General features: G+C 44.5%; 1 long non-coding RNA gene across 1 annotated transcript; it reads right to left on the minus strand.

Annotated features, from left to right (window-relative positions):
- Positions 1-9,338: 9,338 nt before the first annotated feature.
- Positions 9,339-11,511, minus strand: LOC147758846 (uncharacterized). The gene is made up of 2 exons (XR_015330046.1): positions 11,173-11,511; positions 9,339-10,055 (listed from the first exon to the last, which is right to left on the minus strand). It is a non-coding gene; the product is annotated as an uncharacterized LOC147758846 (long non-coding RNA).
- Positions 11,512-19,487: the final 7,976 nt, after the last annotated feature.

Raw genomic sequence — 19,487 nt, forward strand, 5'->3', positions numbered from 1 at the left:
AGCGAGTATCGCTATCGGATATCAGACAAGCTGCAGACAATTCAAAAATGTTGTTTGTGGAACGTTTAAACTCTATAATGTATATGTTCTTATGTTATTTTTACTGTTATAAGTCGAATTCTGCTACGAATTGCTAGATACACATGTGGCTATATATAAACAAATAAAAACTTACTGCCTCAAATACAGTTGCTTTTTATTATACTTAGTACATTAATTACAGGGCCATCGACAGAAATGAAGGGCGCATAGGGGGAGAAAGTCAAGTGCTATCAATTCCGTAATGGAACCTACAACTTAATATGATCTTAATCGTTCTGTGGAAGTTCCGGCAGTTACAGAATACATTCAGGGGCTGGTTGACATTGTTAGGGTGTGCGTATATTTGTCTCGAATAATATCAGATGTACAAGTTAAGCTTCTATGAGAAAATCGTAGATGCGGCTCGTTTTGTATGGGATGCCTGTTTCTATTGCTTAGACAGATGAGTGAGTATGAGGGTGGCTTTATCTGATTTTCGGGTTACTGGTAAAAACCTTTGCGGATCCGTCGTTTCCGAATTCGCATCCGAATGGATCGTTAGACAAAAGGAGCACAAGCTAAACAACAAAATTAATAGTACCATAGAGTAGTTAGGTTGTAGTTAGTTCGTAACGTAGAATCACTCACCCGAAATAGCTCTCCGTTTGCCCAGAGATAGAGATCACGATACAGATCTATGTAGAACTCCTACCTCTGGAACGCCAATCAGCTGCCGATAGTAGTGAATAGTGACGAGATGCACATGCGTTTCATAGGCCCGGGTATGATAGGCCACAAATGCCGTAACGCTCTATCTCGCCAGCAATCTATAAAACCATGAGTTTGACTAGTTCCACAGAAACTACAAACACTACGAGCGTTGTTGCTATTATTACTGCGGCAAGGAAACACGTGCAGGAAGACATCGGATACAACGCCAACCATTTAAACTCGTCGGATGGATAGATACAGTTTATTGGATGTAGTGCGAAGTGACTGAGCATCTGTACCCTGTAGTTCGCTAACCACTGACCCAGTTATTTGGGCGGACATCTTGCTCCTTCACCAGTAGGATATTATAGGGCACCCACTGATGAAGCCTGAGCATGGCTAAAGATCGAATAGTTCGTCTATCCTGCTGGCTGAAAGATAGCAAAGGAGTAACGGGGTAAAGCGCGTGATGTATTCGATTTTAATAGCGCATACTTGCCAATAATCGACTCAACTTCGCTACAAACGTGTTTTGCTATGTTATCAAGTCACTCGCATCACCGTTATGGCGTTACACGGCCATGTATGAATCCCTGATCCATAATAGTATAAGCACCGATAAATAAAATTTGTAAGCGAAGATCGTCCCTTCGTTCTCGCATGCTTTCCCTTAATGCTCATACAGACTTATAAACGGGTCACGTGGTAGGAGTTGATGAAAAGAATGGAAGCGGTATTGATGATTTTTTGAAAGTGAATTTGCTTAGATGCGTTAGGCAAAAATAGCAAAGGACTAAAAAACATTTTTTCGCTGAAGAAAAAATGTTTCAAAGTAAGTTTATAATCCCAGCCCTTATGGCTCTTTAATAATAAGAACGATCAATAATATAACCATAATTGATTTAAAAAAAAATGTCCTCCATATTGCACCGCAGAAAATAAATAAGCTATAAAAACAAACGCCAGCGGTAAACACAGGTAAATCCCTGGCTAGCGCAAAATAACACGATTTAGGCGCAGACGAGCTTAGCAGGAAGCAATCCTGAACGAGCCACTGCCGCGTGTTGCCATCTTAGCTAATATAGTAGTTTCCACCAACAGGATCAGCAGTAGCACCGCCAGCGCTATTTGGCCACACGCCGAGGGGGCAACTGAACCCGGTACCTCCACCTTTCTCAGAGATGCTACCGCCAATCGAGCTGACGCCACGACATCCTTATGGCACCCCGCAGTAGCCAATCCACGCCTGCGTTGCTAGCGCGTTCAAATGGCGTCTGCTCAAGCGGAAGAGTCCGGCTGCCGCCAGCGACTTCACTCACGCTCGCTGCACACGCTGCTGCTCTGATCTAACGACGCAGCCGCCGTCCGCCCTTTCCCCTTTTCTGCTGGCACCTTTCAAGCTTAGACTATGCTACGCGTCCCGCTGCCACGTCCCCGACTGCTTTTGGACAGCGACGACTTGGCCGACTGTGTGAGGGGCTACACGAGTACACGGCTGCTCCGAAGTTTTGCAAGCTGTCGTTCCAATTCCCCCGCAGACGACAGTATATGCGCAAGCGCTCCGAGCCCCGCAGAACCCCCTTGCCTCTTGTCTTCTTAGCCGCTCATGTAGTCAGGCAAGCAAGGAGGGACGCAGACTGACGCCTTGCAGGCGTGCTGCTTCTGCTGTTGGCTCGGCTGTTGCCGCTAGTGCAGGCAGTTGGTAGCGGATGGCAGTCGGTCGCCGTTGCCTAATATGAGGAATGTGGTAGCGGCGGCAGACACATTGCTGCAACGCCGATCCTGGGGGGCGAGGGCGGGTGGAGGGTCCAGCCACATCGAATTTAATGTATCCATCGCGTCTCGTTTTGCTTCCATCCGTCGCCTTCAACTTCCGCCGTTCGCACCCCCTCCCCCTCACGCTCTCTTTCTCGCTTTCGTTCCCTGGGTCGCTCCCTGTCTTCCTTGCTGGAGGTCTGGCCAATGGGTGTGAGGGCTTGGCCCTTCTTACGAAACTCTCAACCCCAGGAAATCTCAGTCGGTGAACCCCATCTGCACCTGGCTGCTGCTGCCGCCAGTCTGTGCCGTCTATTCTCGGCAACCAGCAGGCAGGCAAACGGGAGACTTGTATTGCGTAGCGTGGCTTGATCGGTCGATCGGTCGGTTGGCAAACAAAATTCAGGAAAAGCATGATGCCAGACCAAAAGGCTGGCTAAGGACAGGTGGGGGATAGGGATAAAAAATAAAGAGAGAGAAAGAGATTGGGGGAGCAACAAGAAACTGCTGCTGCCTAACGTCAGGTTGTAGCTAAATTGAAATATTTCCACCGATTTTGACGGAAGGGGACGATGTGACCGGCGCCGAAGCCGTGCATGGATTGAAACAGTCTGGTAGTTTTCAGGGGTTCGGTCGACCCCTTTCCACGCCTTCGAAGTCCCTGTGAGTTTTGTGACACTGTTTGTCTAGAACCCAAACAGTTCTAAGACTTTAGCTAAAAGTGCTGCCACCGATGTCAGCGCCTTGAGGGGATCGTCTTTGATGTGACGAAGCCAACGACAATCGCATCAGGAAAATCTAAATATGGTGGTCGAAAAAAAGGAAACTTTTGCTTTCAAAACACCCTTGTATACCTTGAGGTGGTGCCGTCACCTGCCAACTGTTGGGGTATTCGTATCATGCCTAAACACTGGCGTGTTATATACATCTTTTATTCATATTTGTTTACGTGTAGCAGTCTGCTCACGTATGAGAAACCACGACTACCAGTTAAAGGGACACAAGAGACGACACGAAGAATGGTCACCGTAAAAGCTGGCACCTATCTCCAACAAATCCTTCGAATCTTTAAGCGCGAGGTGACGCTACATCAATCGATTTCCGCTTATCGACAAAGGGGCAACATTACATTCAACATTGCTTTGGAACTGTACCTTGGGTATTAATTTGTCCCCCCCACTATTGTCACCGTTATCATTCACCGGTCATACAAACTGATTTATAGAACAGGGCCTTAGCTATTATAAATTGTGCGCAAATACGCACAGTTCTGTGGGATTAATGACTTGATCTTCGGTCCCGCTCTGCAGCCGGCCTATGCAACGTGTCGTAAGCAGCTGGCAGGCCTGTCGACTACCTCAGGTCCCGTTGCCGCCATCGTACTAGAAGTATGTGCTCGAGAGTGCCCCGTTAATGTGAATGCAGCCAGTAGTTCCCTACACTGTCCGAATGATGGGAAAATTCACGGCAGACCTGGTCAGTGATGTTTGCATAGGATTCGGAAAAAGATGGCACAGAAAAGCACAGGAGGCTTTACAATTTCTAGACGATGCAGCAAGGTTGCGCGTTAGAGGGGAAGGCAATGAGGCAGCCATATTTGGGTCACACGAAGGTTTACCCGGGTCATAGCTAGATGGGCATAATCGTGTTTGTCTTGAATATAACGATATGAAGTTTCAATAAAGAATATAAGATTTAGAGATGGGTGAAACTCAGCTGAGCTCCCTCTACATGAACGTGAATTTTGTTGAAGACTTTTTGCTAGTCCCATTAAATGAGTACATCATACAAAAAACATATGTCACACTATTGCAAGGCAAAATACAGCAGAAACAAATGTTTCTTCTCTTGTTTTGGTCGAAAAAGCATCGTAGATCTATTGTAAATTTATTCGAAAAACACATTACTGAATGAACGTTCGTAATTGACAGCTCAGTTTTTTATGAGCCCGCTAAAACTCGGATCCATTTCCGCTTCTGGGAATACACAGCTGAGCTGTATGGACCGATTTATATCGTCTCTAATTTAGATTGGATTACCTGATGATTGGTTTTCTATTGGAGTCTCTTGTCGTTTTCTTTCTAAGAGGGAATGCATGGCTTCAGATACTAACGTAGGTCCTCGCTAACATACTTGAGCTTGGCCTGAGTACCAAGAACATCTCAGTATTGTATATAGCGTCAATGAAGGGCAACGATAGGTAATTTATTTCGGCCGACATGTTCTATGAAAAAAGATCGGTAGACCAGTTCACTTCAGGTGGAAGTTAAGACACCGTGTTTTTTTTTCAATAAATGAAAAAATAATAAGGAAACGTAATCGAACATTATGTCTTGTCTGCGTAACTCACGATGGGAGCAAAAGCTATACTACTGAACATATAACACCTATTACATTTTATATGTTTTGACATTGGCACGATACACCGCTTGAGTGACGGTATCAGATAGAACTGCAGATTTAGATCAACCTAAATTTAATGCATTTAAGTGCAGTTAAATATTTAGCTCCAATATGTCGGCCAATCGTATGATAACACCATAGTAATCTTCAGATAAAAATTCTTGTTAATTCATTCGATCGAAATACAACGGTTTTCAGAACTAATGTTTACCCGATCGCCAGACATCCCGATGTCGAAAAAATCCTTCGTTCAAAAGTGTTTTCTGTAACAGCATTCTAATAGAGCTCGTCGGACTTGATCGGAAGTGAGTATATCGAAAAGAGTAGGCGCTACAGCGAACTTCGGGCCACCGACTGTCGAATAGCGGTTGGATCGTCTCGTAGAGATATCCACAGCGGCAGATGACCTGGTTCTTCCAGTGCCGCAGTGAGCTGGCCAAGTCGTCGCCTCGTGGGGTGAGTCCACTATGCATGTGTATTGCACGCAGTATCTACTAGTGGGTCAGTCAATGAACCCATCACGAATGGGCCATTTCTACAGTATGGTGTGAATAACTAATGAGGAAAAGAGAAATTCAGATTATAGTCAGACCGTTCATCCGGCCACCGAATAACTGTCCTAGCAGACAATCAAACCAACTGGGGTGTTTGTTCCCGCGGTCAGTAATCGGAAGGACGATGACCAGCAGCTAACATAAGCCCGTCACCGGTGGTCGACATTTGTTAGTAGGATACCTTGTTAATGGTAGAAACCTTCACGTTTGCTCGCTGTCACAAGGACCAACCTTTAGGACATCCGTCGATAGGATTTAATAACAATTGTAATTAATAACAATATAGCTATACGCGAATTAAATCAACATTTTAAACAAGAGCAAGATCCAGTTATCGAGGCACAGGTACTTCCGAAAGGCGAATAGAACGAAAATATGATCTAAGAAATTTCATTGCTGAGCTTAGTCAGTTAAAATGTACTCAACGAGTTGCGGTTAAAATATTTTGTTGCGAAGCTCGATTTTTTTCTGCAACATGTACGACGATACAGTTACAACTTGATTTGAAGTTAGTGGGCTTTCAGAACTGAAACCACCTATTATACAATAGCTAACCTTGTTCGCTTTTGCTTAAGTTAAGGTGTCTGCTTTAGGTTACCTGTTTCAAGTATTACTTATCGATATCTGAACAGTGTGTTTTCCCTCTAAGTTAAAATGTTTTTGCCTCTTGTCTTAGGTCAATTCGATAACGGTGACCTACATGTATCCTTTACCCCCCTTCCTTAATTACTCCTGTCATCTCTTATACAGCCTTATAATAGCATCGCGTTGAACAGTTTCTTCACTTTCACCCTATTGGTCACACATTTAGTTCTTCACTTACCACGGCGATCAGAGCCTATCCTAAATAACCTCAGCAACCCTCGAGCTGTTCCTTTCAACTAATACTGATCTCAATGATGACGACCGCTACCTTGATCGAAGCTATTATCCACATTATCGTACCCACTTTTTGCGTACCTTCCGCAAGAATTTGAGCTATATATCGTAATACAAACAGTTCTTTTCCTCATACTATTGAAAATATATTTCAACAGAAAAGTCGAAACAATTTTCGTTTGGCCGTATTACCGTTCATCCTGGTGTGTGACTCGACGCATGTTTCTTTAAACCTCAGTTAGTGCTAGCCCAGTGCATCGTTTCTTCGTTTACTAGGTGTTTTCTTCGACGTGCGTGCTCGTTCTTCTACCAGCGTTCTTCTCGAGTTCTCTGTGAGGGATCATCTGCAGCTTAACTTCCGACGCAAATCAAACGATTGCATATCAGCGATACGGATACTCGACGCTACCTCAATTATTACGGCGAGTTCGACGCCGTGACTGCTAACGCCGTCGGCCGCTGAATAAGGCAGAAAAAGATAAGGCTTGCTTACCAGAAGGCTGCACTACGCCTGCCATTCACGACAAAGTGTCGGCGTCAGGAACGACACTGTACGGCGTTGCTATTGTAAGAACATGGAATATCTGCCACGTAAGAACTTACGGACTCAGACAGCTAGCAACGAGCGAGATGGCTGTTTCAAGAAAAAGACCCAGACACCTGCAGATCGTGATGGGGCACAAAGAAGAATGGGGCTGTAGGACGAAATAAAAAATACGGAGTGATATTTGATATTGGAAAATTAATCCTACTGCTCGATGAGGAAGTATGAAGCCACAAACGTATTTGACTAATTCTCCCAATGCAGAGTATTGCTTCGAATCTCTCGAACGTTTCTAAGAGAACTCAAAATTTACACAAACAGTTTTCATGCTCTATACTACCGTGGGCTTATTAAAAGGGTCATTAATATTTTACGGTTTATCGTGATAAGACGTAATGAACACTCCAGAATTCACTCGTACAAGATGACTTTCCTAATTTTGTGACGTATTAATCACTGGTTACTTGTATTATGCACTCGTACACTCTACAGTTGTTTACAGTACGCTCTGTTTTAGTATGGTATCTTTAGAGGTAAGCAATCCCCGCCCGGGTGCAAAGATAACGTGTTTAGCTACTGAAACCAGTACTTACTGACGTGATCTAGGTTGGAAACTGGGGCGTGGACGCACACTATGTTTTGTTCCATTAGTGGGAGCGGCCGCCTAAATCAATGTCTCGCAGTACGCTAAATCCAAAATATATACTTAAGTATAACTAGTACACTGATTTTTTTATGGTTTTCGTTTTCAAGTAAAGTCTTTATTAGAAGACGGACGTCCGCTAAAATCTCTTACGGTGGAGGCCAAAAAGATATGGCTGTACATTAGGGCAGATGAACCATAACTGCTTTTGAATGAAGGGGGTTCTCTTGTTATAAGCACTCACGGAAAAACATGCGTGTGTGTGAGAGTGACTACCGATTTAAATTTGAAGCTACCTTGGCAAAATACTACATCGACCAGACGGAAAATGTTTGTTACTTTCATATGGGCAGAGTGCAGGCGTCGCCCAAAGGCTACTTGGAAATTGTTCGCCTTTACAAGTAGACGATACCTTACAAACTGAAGTAACTTCGACAACAATAAGCAATACGATATCAGATACACTAAGATATCATTGTGTATATTTACTCATGATATTGTAAAGTTCAAAGCTTCATAGATAGTTTATTGCCTTTTTCAACTCTAACCAGATCGCTGCTACACATCTATAGTTCGACATTTTTGGGAAATGTTTCCACGTGTTCGATTTGCGCGCGATATGAATTACGTAGAATATTACTTGTTTTTTCTTGGTTTATTTTTCTTTTACATTTTTCAAAACCTCGAACAGATGCATCAGTTTCTATGAGTCGGTATATGTATATAATGTGAATTGATAACGTCATCAATTCAAGTCCAACAACAGACTATATATACCCTGACGTGCCTAAATTGTGAGCAAACGTCAACATGCAAATTACAGATCTTTTTTTTTTTGCTGTCGCTGACCTCGTACATCTCTATCCCCATATACTGCCTACGACAAGCAAACGCTGGCGTATACGTGTAACCGTACGTGCCCCTGCTTATACCGTGCACATCGATAGGGTACTGTTAAGTACTTAACCGATGAGTATCCTCTTGATGCGAATACTCGTAATCGGCCTCGAGAGATCGTTTCGCCGCTTGTTGCTTTAGCTAACGGAAATGGTGGCAGTTTCCGTCTGTGGACCAGGTCGGGCGCATGTTATGGTGTCCACATGTGGCCACACTCTGCGTCTCGTTCTTAAGTCTCCTCTTATGTATTCTACCACCCTAGCCGTCACGATTGGTCCAGCTGGCATCGCCATTTTGCCAAAATCCATCTTGAGTAGTCTATTGGATCGCTGTTTTTTATAGTTCGATTATTTCTCGCGACCGCTTGTGTGATTCAGTTGAGTATTGTCCCAGAAAGAACGATTACTGCATCTGCTTGAATAGTTCGCTGCGGGTCAGCTAAGACTGACCCAAAAAACAATGTCGCTTCCAGTTTCAGCTGAATTTAAACTTCCCATAGCTCACCATTGCACTAGCGTCTATTACAGTAGTTACTCTAGACGAAATATAAACCCACTGACTGACCAACTTTTTGTCTAAATACATTATTGTCAACTATGGAGGATCTTTTCTAGCAAACGCGTTTTACATCGTTAAATAGCAAGAATGTATTGAATTTTCTTTTTAAATAACCCGAACAATGTGTTTCTAATAATTCGCCCACCCTTTTTTTGTTTCAATAGGCAACATTTGATAGACTAATGTGGACACAGATACCTTGGTAGTTACAGAAGATTTTTAATGCATTTCTGTAAATAATTCGACTCATCTGCTTCATTTAGACTATCGGGAATGGCCTGATTGTAGAAAATCTACAATCAGTCGTATTAGGTTTACAATTAACGCGACAAAACAGTGAGCGTAAAGATAGAGGTACAAAAGACACAAGAGGAAATGCTTGAGTCCGCTTTATATAATATATGCATTGAAACGCAGTTAAATCATTGCTGGTCTTTTTGCTGAAATGTTTTGCATCGACCCAGTGTGGTAAGTAGAAATGGGTTTTTTACATGTAGGGCAGTTAGCAGAACGCTCAATTTGTAACGAATACGTTAGCAAAGAAATAACAGCGAGGTAGGTATGTTGTCAGCTTTGTACGACGAGCGACCACAAAGGACGTTATCCAGGATTGGATTTTCATGTCTTAAATTTAGATGTTTCTATGATATATAGCACTGTGATTTCACTCAAATTTCCTAAGCCTGCAAGGAGCTCAGACTTTCAGCTGCTTTACAACCTCAAGTGTTAATTTATGTATGTTGTTGATCACAATCGTATTTGCACACGAGGAACACAAACCTTTTACAGAGTTAGAAGACTTGAGCCAACTTAGAGCAAGGTGCAATCAGGCCGCCTAATTAAAAAATAAGGTACAAGTTATATGGCGGCTCAAGGTCACCTGTTTCGTTGCTTTTTTAACAGCAGATGGAATTCCTAATTGAGCCTAGCGTTCCGTCTCAGCGTTAACGTCAACAACAATGAGAAGAGTAGATCGAAAGCAGTAACGACTCTTCGTGGCATCGCCATGAAATGGTCCAGTCTCGATTGAACAGCCTAACAACCGTTCGAAGCAGCCGCTCTGTTTCGACAGCTCTCACTTTGGTGGCACCTATAACAGTTAAACGGAACCCTTCGTCAAATATGTACCTCGGTACGATATACATTTACCTATCGAATATTATTTACCACTAACATAGGGAAATGTTTGCGTTTAAAAACTATACCGGCTAATCTAACAAAAAACAGATATTTCAACATAATGGTTTGAAGGTATCTCAATGAAGCTACTGGCGGTTATAATTAATCGATGTAACCACGATTTATTACGGTTACAGCTTCAATTCTTAGCGTAAGCCACCAACTTGTACTCTTTTAATTTGCAACTAAGCTTTTGATAGTAGAAGTAATAGCATCAAAACGTACGAACAGGTACAAACTTGTCAATGCCCTGCTTAAATACGCATAAAAAGTTGCCGGGCAGCAGATGAGAGGCCTCAAAAATGCAAGAGCTCAAAACGGCCAGTGTTTGAAAAACGTTAACTTATAAAGTTTATCTGGACGAATTTATTGGACTTGACAATTGATGACCCGCTCTCTAAAATATCCATTAATTTCTGTATCGATGAAGAATGGCTTTTCGAACTATTCTAACGAATTTTGTAGCTCTTTAAAGCTAAACTCCATTAAGGATTCCTGGTTTGTTTCAAGGGGGTTTTCCTTCCAGATTTTCAGAAAGCTTACGAAAACTGACAATAATGTAGAGCGTTGATTTCGGGCGGGGGTTCGGTGAGCGCGAAGAGGTTAGATGACAGCCAATCTATTTCCACATTCTACTATTTTAAGATCGTGCTTTTCTCTTTTAGCATTTGCATGGTTGGAAGAACTTGGAGCAAATCGGGTTACTAAGTCAACGTACCTTACTAGTTGCCACGATTACTAATTGAGAAATGCTTCTGACGGAACGGATCTATTTGAAAACATCGAATATATTCAATAACGCAACAATTATACTTCTGCTAGAGGTTTCGCCAGATAAACGAATCAACTAGACATGCTCAATTGTTATTTGCTATACAGGGCAAAAACCCGGCGTCCACCGATCCGTTCGGCCAAATTCCTACTATAGATCGAATGTATCCGTAAGATGTATTTGAAGGATTTTCCACACAATAGCGATGTAGAAGCATGACATGCACAGATCCATAGCACACTTCGCATTCACTTACGGATTGACTTGCTTCATACTCTTACGTATACCGGTAAGAACTCAACCCTATCGTGCATCGGATTCGCGCTACCTTCTAATGAGCGTACAGAGAATGAGTAAAAACGGCTAACCGACTAATAGAATTAGAAAAAGGGAGACAAATAACGGCTAGTAGTGGTTTCAAGATAATACGATGCTATAGTAGTAGAAGGGACCGCAGACTAAGCGACATCACCACAGGCGGCGTAACAAACATCATCAGCGATCTTCTACATTGTGGACAGCACCACTACCCTCGTCCACGGAAAAAAGTCGAATAGAAACAACATGAAAAAAGGAATAGATAATCTAGATGCAGTATTCAGCTGTTGTTCTCACCAGTGTTGCCCTTCCCCTTCTACTGCTGCCACCGTAGCGGTAACCTTTGTGTCCAATGCTCTTTCTACTGTTATTATTGTTGTTATTGTCCAGCTGTTGTTATTCAGTTACTCAGCTGGCACTGACAGATTGATACGTACATATATATAGGAGAATCGTGGAGTTGTTATCGTCGCTGCTGAAAAACAAAACAGCAAGAATTTATCGTTTGACGTAACGGGGCGCACGGCCGATAAAAAGTGGACGAGAAAAGGGGGCTAGTCTACGAAAAGTAGGGAATCGAAGAGAATATGCTTCGCCGTCGTCGTCGTCATCGTTTTCATCGTCGTGTAATGCCGCAACAGCAGGCAAAAGCCAGCCAGTCGCTTACGGCTGCCGCTCTGGCTGCCTCAACCCTTGCTTTCACCTGGCGTCGTCGTCGCGGAGTCGACTTCGTTGCTGACATGTGTCTCGCCACCACCGTAAACAGCAGCAACATCAGCAGTCGCGCTGCTAGCAAAATAAGGCTGGAAAGGACCTTAAACAGGGACCAGCCTGGCCGACTGAACGGCCAGCTTAGAGCCGAATGTTAGCCTGCGACACCTAAATTGGTCGGCTGCTTTCTTGAGATTGCTATCGATATCACTGTTTTTTTTCGTTATTGGGTCTGACATCTGCCTCTCGACACCACTCAGCGTCGTCATTGACGTTGCAATGTCTACCGGGCTCTACGCCTAGCGCGCATATAATCCGATCCACGCGAGACTTTAAGGCCTACCAGACAAGCTGCGCGCTCCAGTCGCAGATTGCCTTCGCAGGACCAGCATTTGCTTATATCAACATGAAACCAGAGCGTTGGCTGGTTCGCCTGCTGCTGCTGCTGTTGCTAACGGGTGGTTCACATTGCTGATCTCCTAATGCCGATATGACGCTTGCCAACTGCTGGCATTGGTGCATTACCACCGATTGGTCGGCCAATCGGCCCGGGTAGTCGACGGAGAAACCCATCTCGTTCCGACCCGTCTGGACCCGTAACCCTACAATCGCCTGATTGTCTGGTAGTTCGCTGTCGATGTTTACAAGCGGCATGGACAAAACCGCCTGGTGCAATAAGGCGCTGCCGGCCTCCAAGATGTAGAGGTGGCATGTTACGTTATCGGTCTGACCGTATCAGGCCTCGAATGAATGACCCTTTAAGCTGCAGCTAAAAGGAACGATTTGCGTTTTCGCTTCAGCCGTTCGGCGTCGCAACCTCCCAATATAACAAATGATTTAGCGTTCCAGCAACAATTTATTCGTATCAAGAATACATGTGCTCAATACGCTAGCCTGAATGGGAAAAATGGTCCGTCATTAACCTATAATACGTTTTATGTGTGTTTTACAAAGCAGGAGGGCGCACTTGTAATACAGATGTGGGTGTGCTGGTCAGTCAACGCTTCCGAAAGCTTCAGCTTGCCTTCGGGCTTCTCCACGCTTAACTCAACTTTCACCGGTCTAATCGCATGATCTTGCCTTCCTGGTTAGCTGCTGCTGGCGCATGCATGACTTGAACGGCAAACGGCGGAAGTAGAAATCATTAGAAGTGGCAATCGGTAAACAGACACCATGAGGCCAGCACCACCCCCAGCTGCTGCTGCTGCCGTTGTCACAAGGCATTGTTCTCCTGCCGCTTGTGCAAAAAGTTATTCCAAATCATCACAACCCCCTCCATATAATAACATGCCTATTAAATATCGACACTGTGACAGCGAACCCTCAAGCAGCACTACATTGCATACGGCTTCACAATACTTCACTTACCGAGATCGTAGCACCAACCAGCGATACTACATGCTATACGGAGGGATTCGGACTGCCGGGCTGGGGGAGGCGCGAAGACGACGAACCCGTAAGTTGGCTATGTGAAAATTTGCTCTTGTCTCATGTAAACGAAGACACATCCAGACCTGTCAACCAATAATAGTTCAACCCCTCTATGTTTATCAGGCTCGATTTGTATACATCTACTGACTGCCGAGAAGAAAAGGACGGGAAGATTTGGTCATCTGTCGCAGGAAAAGAGCGCTCCGCGTCTTCCTTCTGGAAACAGTCATGCACGTGTAGATACCATTATGTAGTAACGATGTGATGTTAATAACTGCCATGATATGCACGCGAATAGAGAAACAAGTACATGTGAGATCGTTTAGGTCCATGGCCAAGATTTAGGTCCGTCGCCTTAATAGGTTCGCAGAACGCTCTGGATCTCAACGAAAGGTTATATTTTTGTCGAACGTGCAGACAATTATGGCGCGCTGTTGCTCGCATGAGCGGCACATCTACAGTGGGTATAATTTGATGAAGTCTCTGTGATTATACCTAAGGCAGGTTAATGTTCCAAAAATTTATCATACTGCATATAAGAGCGACACTGTAACAAAGTAAAGAAACCATAATATTTTACGTGTTTTCGAAATGGCCAGTAAACAAAGCTATAAAATTGCAGACTGACCGTTTATGGATGAACGAAAGTGGCAACCAAACAGCTCGTTCAATTATTAACTTAGCGCTTTGAACGTGAGCCAGCACAGTTGTGCGCAAGCTTTCGGAACTTATGACCTGTGCCTCTGACGACCATATTCTATCAAATATCGATTTATATGTAATACGCACTGATGGAGAACTTAATGGATGTAAATCCAACTAATCCTCGCGTTGGCTTCAAGAACAGCTGCTGTTTCGTGCGGCGGATATTCTAAGTCACTACCCTCAGACGTTTTAATCGGAAATTCTGTTATCTCTACTAAGCTACCTTACGCCCACAGCTGTTGGGTCCAATTTAACTTCTATTCTTAAAACTTCAATAGTAGACAATGAAACAGAGAAAAATCACAACAACTTATCTTCGCAAACAAAAATCATGATGAATTTCTGCCGTGGCTATCTCTGATCGATAATGCGTCATTTGCTACTGTTATTATTTCCAAATACTGTGAAGTGTTTGTCTCTCTTAAAATATCTTCTTTTCATTGATCTAGAGAGAGGACAAACATAAAAGACGCAAAAGTCACACAGTAACAGAATAAGATTGAATAGAATACAGAAAATATGTACCAAATCAAATATTCAGTCTCGATTGTGTGTGTTCTTCGCGGCGTTGCGCATTTCTTCCGGCGCCGCAATCGGCGTCGCTGAAGTGGCTGAAGTAGAAATAAGACAAACAAATAGGCAAACCGACTTGGCGTGTCCAGGCAAAAAGATCTCTGTATCGATATGCGAGAGATAGCGAAATTGCCAGAATTGGAATGATCCTTGAAGCCAGAGTGATCGGAACACATAATCATATCAGGGCTAAATACGTGGCTGGCTATAATAGTACGAGCGATAGACTGCAACTGAGACCGTCCAACCATCCGGTATCAAGAGAACTGCAACGGCATGCATCTTGCCAGCAAGCTCGTTCTTTCGCCTGTGGTGGTTGGCAGCTGTGGGGGTGGCTGGCAGACGTCCAGGTGTGCGCGAGTCGTCTAGTGGCGATACTCGTAGTTTCCGCCACCTCCACCTCCGCCGCCGCCGCCGCCGCCGCCGCCACCGCCGCCGCCCTCACCAAGCGAGCGAATACGCAGCAGTTAGAGAGCCCTTCAGCCGGGAGCGACAGGCATTGACGATGCCTGTGCCAGGCACGCCTGCCTAGCCGTTTGTCTGTCTTCGTATCGGGCGGATTGTTGGCCAAGGCGGGCTGCCGGGCGGGAAGCCACGTGCGCGCTATTCAGGACGGCAGCGGCGCGGTTCCCTCGCCAGTAGTGGAGAGGGAGTAACCACTGCCAGACTCAACTAAGGAGGGCAGCTGCTACTCCTTAAGAAGTCGCCGGGCAGGCAGACACACAGGCAGCCAAGCAAGCTTCCGCTTTGCCTCTGTAGCAGTTGCCAGCTCGCAGAGCATCCGCTTGAGGTCTACGCGTACCGCTGTCTCATTGCTAACGCTATTGCTGTAAGGTTCCCAAGGCAAGGGAGGCCAAACATCAGCAGACTGCGGCCTTTGCCAACGATCGTAGTGAGTCATTAAACAGGGCAGTGCGAGAACCAGCTCATCATAACAGCAGCACGAGCAAAGCAACACGGGGACAGTAACGCACTTAAAAAAACGGCATTGGCAGGCAAAACTGGGCTGGCTCTGTCCTTTTGTCTGCTGCTACTACTACTAATCCTGCATGCTAATTGAATGCTTCTTCGATCATAGCACACCAAGCTACAGATACATGACAGACGAACCAAAGTGATCCATTGTAGCCATATCGGCATTATAAAAAAATGTGCAGTTTAAACTGGTTAACGAAAAGCGCTAAACGGTGAGCACCACACGCAGTGAATGTGGCTCTGTGCAGGATCTTGGATTGGGATCGACAGCCGAGTATCTGGTCGACGTCAATACGATATGTTCCATGTGAATAGACTGACTGACTGACTGACAGTCAACATTTAGCGACAAACGTGAATACTCAGCCCAGGGAAGAAGCCTGAAGGGCCGGCAAATTCTCGTAGATCTGGTGGAAGCTTAGTTGTTTATACCGTTCGATTAAGCCGGTGCCCCGAGTAGTGTTTGTGGCGGGTATCTGGCAGTCACGATTGCGTAGCGTATATTACTTCTACAATAGCACTAGAGTTCATTGGCAAAAGAAAGAAGAACATCATGATTCTACAGCACAAGACAGACATTGTCACGAAAGTGGTTCTCGATAAAGACCTTATCGAAGACAGCGAAGTTCTTAATCTTCTGGAGCGGCTAGAAGGCCTTCTGCCGAAAAAGCGCCCTCGACTAAGTAATCTCGAAGTTTTACAAAGTGCTATTGACTACATACAGGACCTTAGTCAGCTACTGGACCAACACAAAGCTCAATGGCATCGATTGTAACGCGGCAGTCAGTCAATGAATGTGGAAATTTAAATCGTCACTATTAGCGAGGAGCTCGCGTGATCAGGGAATGTAAAAAATACGGCGGAACAGCAGCCAAAAAGAAAGAGTCATTTTAGCATCGATTTATATATGGGTGTACGTGTGTACCAAATGAACTTGGCTGCCCGGTAGTGTGGCCGTTAGTAACTGTACAATGCTCGTTTACCGTTCAAAGCCCGCGCGATCGTAGCGATCGCAAACGGATACAGTGTCATACACTGTGGCGTAATCATAATCTAGTCCACTCATCTTTCCCTGCTAGGGATGAAACAGACGGCCTCAGCGTTGTCACTACTAGTAGACACGATATTATGTGCGTGTACAAAGCAATGATACATTGCGAAAGATGTGCTGTGATAGCACCCTTGTAAATATTATATAAATAACGCAATACCAAGTAATTGTGGCAGGTATGATCCATAGCCACACTCGCAGCGGAAGTAAGAAACTCGTGAAGCTTAATACGAAATCAACATAAAACTATAACAATAGTCGTGAAAGACCTGTGTGCAAAATGTGCATGAGGTATGCGTTAATAAACCATCAAATTGTATCGTAGATAATAAATGTTAAAGTTTTTCAAGTAGTCGGCCTCATTATTTCGATATATATATATATATATATATATGTCACCAGAATCTAGTTATATATAGTCGGTACGGAGTATCACTCACGCACATTTTGCCCCCATTATTAGTGGTTAATCTGTTGACCCCCTGTCAGAAGACGTGTTGCTACTCCCCGTTCACACCGTAAGAGCACCACTTTTCCGAAATTACTATCGAGTATATTTAAATATGAAACAACCATTCTGTTTCTAAGAAAATCAAATGGTCCGACTCTTCTACGAGATGTACTGTTTCGGGTAATTATAGTACCAACGAGTTGTAACAAAGGCAAAAACAAAACGTCTTTTGTGCTTCTATTACGTAATCTTACGCTCTAGGGTTAGCGGGCGGTAAGCGAAGAAACGATAGGTGTATACATATATACACGCTTGTTATATATTCGTCCATAAAAACGATAGCAGACTACATGTCGTCCTATTCGTCGTGCGATATTAGCGAGACATGAACAGTAAGACAGTTCCCAAGATAGGCCTATTTGCCAGTCAGGTGTTGACCGCCCCCATTCCCTTGGTTAACCTTTCGAGCCCCGTCTTGATAGATGCGCAGGCGGTGCACCGTTCTTGACGATGACTGTTTTTTAGCCTTTATGTCTACTTACTATGAGTTTTCTGTTCCTTAAATGGGTGGAAATACGTTTTCTACGTTTGCGACATTTATTGCGAGCAAAATTGTACAAACACAAATATGCCGTGTATCTTGTCTCATGTGCTGACTGAATCAATAAACATAATTTCGACCTCATCAACATTTTAAACTTAACTTCATGACTAGTTTTGTAACTTTCAGTTGCTTACAATTCAAGGATCTGGCCAACGACTGTCACCCGAAATGAGGTCGCATAATATGCGACCTCCTTTTTATTGGAGGCCCGCATCAATCTACTACGACCTTCGTACGTACGAGTTCTCTGAGTGCAAGTAAATAGATTTTGCCCTAAGCGCTGTACCGATGCTGCTTTGAAAAAATGCATCGGATGAGTTCATAATCTTAGTACTCAAGCAATTTGCAACGCAACTTTGTACTCTGGATGAAGCCCCTTTATCATTATGAAGTGCTCGCTTGTAGCGTTGGAACACAGATTACAAATCTGGGCTTTATACGCTCTAAGTAGACACGAAATCTTCGCAATCATCATATACTTAGCATTCGGGCGATTCATAAACGGGTAAGCTGTCACAAGCCATTTCGCGCCCGTTGACGTTTACCGCACTGGCTTGTCACATGCGCAAATAATAGGTTAGCAATATGTTTTCCTCGTTGCTCCCCCTCAAACTTCGGTCTTTCGCATATTCAGTCTTAGACTTACATCCCACAGGTAAGGTCCCAAACTTAGAACGCGCTCAGAGAGTAGAATAAATCGTGGCATTCATTTTTCCATAAGCTTGTGGCTTCGACCCACGCCCTCTGGCCCCTTTACAGGGTTGCCTATATAAATGGAATCTATCTCTCGTCAGCTCATCCGACCTGTGTCCTCCAGGACAAGAACACTTACCATCTGAAGGTTACTACCGCGAAATCCCGCTAGTGCTCACCTCGGATCCTCGGACTGCGACAAAGCGATTTAATGTCCGATTGCTCTGTTCCATAGCGACTGCAACAGGATCGTCCAGTACTAGTAGAGTTCGTACTACTCTACTAACGGTTGCAGTTCTAGATATCTCACGCAACATTTGACGACAGTAGCAGACAAACAGCTCATTTAGTTTAATGAGTGCAGCGTAAATATCTGCATAAATATATATTTGCAGGTGTCTATGACTATGCGTATAAGAACTTCGAATACAGCACGGCACCGGGAGCAGCGACTCGGTGTCGTTCGTCGCTGAAGGCCGGCGCGGGCGTTCGCTCACGAATGCGTACGACAGCAGCGGTTACAGCTCTCCGCAGATGTTCGGCCTCAGTTGGCCTACAATCCGTAGTATTTCCAGCCTTAACTTCCTGCTCAGGTTCATGAAAGCAGCAGCAGCAGCAGCAACGGGAAGGCCTGCAGACGCGGCAAGTTCTATTCGACAAATGGAATCTACCCCCCATCGCCGCTGCGAGCGGTGAGTTTAGCAGGGTTGGCTATGCTTGGGAAGCAACTCTCAACAGTGCCAGGTCGTCGGAGCGACGCTGCAGCAGCAGCCATGTTGTGATGATGCAACGCTGGCCCTAAGTCATGATAGCTGCTAGGCGAACTCCGCACCTGACTGTCCGACCGTCTGGCCGTGTCAGAAGTTGTTGTGATCAGGGCGGGTAACAACAGCCGTCCTCGACTCAATTGGGACTTCTAGACCTACTGTTTCAAGTGTCAAGCATTGGTCATTGTCATGATCATTGTCACAATTGTCATCAGTATAACTAGCATCGTCGCTTTCGTTGTCGCCTACAGGCCGCACACACAGTCAGTCACCCTTGTCATGCCATAGCGTT

Source organism: Varroa destructor, unplaced genomic scaffold, assembly GCF_002443255.2.
Source record: "Varroa destructor unplaced genomic scaffold, Vdes_3.0 BEIS01000001.1, whole genome shotgun sequence".
NCBI classification, from domain to species: domain Eukaryota; kingdom Metazoa; phylum Arthropoda; class Arachnida; order Mesostigmata; family Varroidae; genus Varroa; species Varroa destructor.